The sequence below is a fragment of the Oncorhynchus masou genome, unplaced genomic scaffold (genome assembly GCF_036934945.1).
Source record: "Oncorhynchus masou masou isolate Uvic2021 unplaced genomic scaffold, UVic_Omas_1.1 unplaced_scaffold_2994, whole genome shotgun sequence".
Taxonomy (NCBI): Eukaryota; Metazoa; Chordata; class Actinopteri; order Salmoniformes; family Salmonidae; genus Oncorhynchus; species Oncorhynchus masou.
Window position 1 is genome coordinate 20,166 of NW_027009413.1, and position 4,835 is coordinate 25,000.

The window sequence follows — 4,835 nt, forward strand, 5'->3', positions numbered from 1 at the left end:
TTCGCATTTACAGGTGACATACAAGTTTGATATTAAGACACATGAAAGTTCACATAATCGAGAAGACATTTCTTCCTTTGATAAAAAAAAACATTTTTTTTAAAGTACATTCAAACGGCTCTCCTGTGAAATCGTGAATTGGTAAATATGCCTAGTTTCCTGAATCGGGTCATAGCTGGGAACGTGTTGGCCGCTTCTCCTTCACTCTGCGGTCCAACTCATCCCAAACCATCTCAATTGGGTTGAGGTCGGGTGATTGTGGAGGCCAGGTCATCTGATACAGCACTCCATCACTCTCCTTCTTGGTCTATAGCCCTTACACAGCATGGAGGTGTGTTGGGTCATTGTCCTGTTTAAAAACAAAATGATAGTCCCGCAGCCTGGAGGTGTGTTGTGTACTGTATGTAATTTTATTATTTAATCTTTATTTAACTAGGCAAGTCAGTTAAGAACAACTTCTTAATTACAATGACTAGGAACAGCAGGTTAACTGCCTTGTTCAGGGGCAGAACGACAGATTTTTACCTCGTCAGCTCAGGAATGCAATCTAGCAACCTTTCGGTTACTGGCCCAACGCTCTAACCACTAGGCTACCTGTCTCTAACCACTAGGCTACCTGCTTTAACCACTAGGCTACCTGCTCTAACCACTAGGCTACCTGCTCTAACCACTAGGCTACCTGCTCTAACCACTAGGCTTCCTGCTCTAACCACTAGGCTACCCGCCTCTAACCACTAGGCTACCTGCTCTAACCACTAGGCCACCTGCTCTAACCACTAGGCTACCTGTCTCTAACCACTAGGCTACCTGTCTCTAACCACTAGGCTACCTGCTCTAACCACTAGGCTACCCGTCTCTAACCACTAGGCTACCTGCTCTAACCACTAGGCTACCCGCCTCTAACCAATAGACTACCCATCTCTAACCACTAGGCTACCCGCCTCTAACCACTAGGCTACCTGCTCTAACCACTAGGCTACCTGCTCTAACCACTAGGCTACCCGCCTCTAACCACTAGGCTACCCGCCTCTAACCACTAGGCTACCTTCCTCTAACCACTAGGCTACCCGCCTCTAAACACTAGGCTACCTTCCTCTAACCACTAGGCTACCCGCCTCTAACCACTAGGCTACCTTCCTCTAACCACTAGGCTACCTGTCTCTAACCACTAGGCTACCCGCCTCTAACCACTAGACTACCCGTCTCTACCCACTAGGCTACCTTCCCCATAATATCGATCTTATGTCAATATACCAACATAACTTTATGTAAAAAAAAAAAAAATTGAGGAATTAAGACAATTTGATGATGTTTTGAAATCCAAATATTTTTAGGAAGTTTCTTCATTTTATCATGTCAAATGTAGCAGTGGTCATTCTAATCCTGAATCTCACGAGGTCCAGACGACTGCATGTTCTGTTCTACTGGATCATTCAGAAAGGAAACACCGTGTAACGGCTGTTGGTGGAAGAAGATGAGGACCAAAGCGCAGCGTGGTAAGTGTTCATGTTATGTTATATATTATAAGTGTTCATGTTATGTTATATATTATAAGTGTTCATGTTATGTTATATATAATAAGTGTTCATGTTATATATTATAAGTGTTCATGTTATGTTATATATTATAAGTGTTCATGATTATTTAATACAACAGAACACTGAATGACAAAAACAACAAGAGAAGGAAATGAAACCGAAACAGTTCTGTCTTGTGCAGACACAAAACTGAAAACACTCCCCCCACAACCAAAACAGGGGAAAACAGGCTACCTCTGTATGATTCTCAATCAGAGACCACGAACGACACCTGCCTCTGATTGAGAACCATACTAGGCCGGACACATAGAAACATAACATAGAAAAAAGAACATAGACTACCCACCCCAACTCACGCCCTGACCAACCTAACACAAACACATAAAAAAGGAACTAAGGTCAGAACGTGACAGTGTGACTAAGAAGTTACTTTAATTACATTTTACTTAAGTAGAAGTAAAACTATTGGTGTAAAGAAAAAAAAACTAAAGTATAAGTAAAACATAGCTTATTTAAAAAGTACTTGGGATAAAAGTAATTTGGTGGCAGTTCAGGGGTCATCGGCTTCTACCGAATTGTTTTATTTCTTAGGCCTAGTCCAAAACATCTTGCACACGGACTAGCCTATAGCCTGTTCAGTTTGAGAAGGAGAGCGCGAAAATGAGAAGGAGGACCGGAGGTCAACTTTGATTAAAAACAATGTGTTTCTTGCACATAATAAATGCCTATTTATCAGAGTTATTGACCTCAAAATAAGTCAGATTCAAGTAACCTACATTGTGGTGCTTAAACTTGCAGCAGCAGCTGAGACACAATCAATCAGAAATGGATGGTGCTGAAATCCCAGTAGGTATCATTTCAACAGTCTTCATTTGAATTAGACTTTACTAACAACAACGAGAGATTTGTGTTGGAGCCCATTTCTTCCTACTTAAAAAAAGAATACAGATAAACATAAGAAATAAAAGTAACAAGTAGTTTAAAGAGCAGCAGTAAAATTACAATAGCGAGACTATATAGGTATCTTCTTAGGTATGACGCTACAAGCTTGGTACACCTGTATTTGGGGAATTTCTCCCATTCTTCTCTGCAGATCCTCTCAAGCTCTGTGAGGTTGGATGGGGAGTGTTACTGCACAACGATTTTCAGGTCTCTCCAGATGTCATGACCGTCGTATGAATAATTGGATCAAGGCGCAGCGTGAGTAGAGTTCCACATTTGAATGATGAATGAATGAAATGAATGTGTGAAACTTCCAAAACAACAAAGATATAACGATCGTGAAATATGTAGCGCTCATAGGCACAATCCCTACGGTGTAGCATGGTGGTGGCAGCATCATGCTGTGGAGATGTTTTTCAGCAGCAGGGACTGGGAGACTAGTCAGGATCGAGGGAAAGATGAACGGAGCCAAGTACAGAGAGATCCTTGATGAAAACCTGCTCCAGAGCGCTCAGGACCTCAGACTGGGGTGAAGGATCACCTTCCAACAGGACAACGACGCCAACCACACAACCAAGACAACGCAGGAGTGACTTTGGGAAAAATCTCTGAATGTCCTTGAGTGGCCCAGCCAGAGCCCGGACTTGAACCCGATTGAACATCTCTGGAGAGACCTGAAAATCGTTGTGCAGTAACACTCCCAATATCCCACATTGCAGGAGGGGGAAAAGGACACACTATGTATGATCCCCAATTAGAGGTAATGATTATCAGCTGCCTCTACTTGGGAACCATACACACACACCAACATAGAAATATGAAACCCCCCTAATCACGCCCTGACCTAAAACACCATAGAGAACCCCGAGGGACACCAGAGATGTTTGATCGGGTTGAAGTCCGGGCTCTGGTTGGGTCACTCAAGGACATTTAGAGACTTTCTCGAAGTCACTCCTGCGTTGTCTTGGCTGTGTGGTTGGCGTCGTTGTCCTGTTGGAAGGTGAACCTTCGCCCCAGTCTCAGGTCCTGAGCGTTCTGGAGCAGGTTATCGTCAAGGATCTCTCTGTATTCTTTTTTCTCCATTCATCTTTCCCTCGATCCTGACTAGTCTCCCAGTCCCTGCTGCTGAAAAACATCTCCACAGCATGATGCTGCCACCACCATGCTACACCGTAGGGATTGTGCCAGGTTTCCTCCAGACGTGACGCTTGGCATTCAGGCCAAAGGGTTTAATCTTGGTTTCATCAGACCAGAGAATCTTGTTTCTCATGATCTGAGAGTCCTTTAGGTGCATTTTGGCAAAATCCAAGTGGGCTGTAGTGCCTTTTACTGAGGAGTGGCTTCCGTCTGGTCACTCTACCATAAAGGCCTGTTTGGTGGACTCCAATCAAGTTGTAGAATCATCTCAAGGATGATCAATGGAAACAGGATGCACCTGAGCTCAATTTCGAGACTCATAACAAATGGTCTGAATACTAAATAAGGTATTTCAGTTTTTTATTTTTAATAACTGTGCAACAATGTCTAAACCTGTATTATGTGTTATTGTGTGTAGCTAAACCTCTATTATGGGGTATTGTGTGTAGCTAAACCTCTATTATGGGGTATTGTTGGTAGCTAAACCTCTATTATGGGGTATTGTGTGTAGCTAAACCTCTATTATGGGGTATTGTGTGGAGCTAAACCTCTATTATGGGGTATTGTGTGTAGCTAAACCTCTATTATGGGGTATTGTGTGGAGCTAAACCTCTATTATGGGGTATTGTGTGGAGCTAAACCTCTATTATGGGGTATTGTGTGTAGCTAAACCTCTATTATGGAGCTTCTAACTGGCTAATTTGTACACAGGACTGGTCACATGACCCACTACAGTGATTGTCAATCATCAAAAAAATCTATAAATAACATGTTTGCTGCTAAACCACCTCTCATCTTAAGCCTGTCTTCTTCTACCAGGGAGCTAATAACTCTGTCTGCCCTCACAGACCAGATTAGCGGTTACTGGTTAGCGGTTAGCTTTTCCAATGGGGGCCTATGGCTCGGTTAGCGGCTAGGCTAGCTCCCGTCTCTGTCCCTGTCTTAATGAACCACAGGGTGCTTCATTCCAACCAAACCAAATCAGTAGAGAGACAGATGGTGATGTAATGGGACTCATCCTACTGTGACCACTCACCACACCTGACTCCACCCTGCCTGACCCAGCCCGCCACGCCCCTCCCTGCTCTGCCCTCTCTTAAGTCATCACTTATCACGTCACGCTTCTCATGTTTATCGTCACCAAGGCAACTGTCAGGAAGAAACTGAGCCATATTTCTGACCTGCAGGTCAAGTTGATGAGGTGTTATTATTACAGTA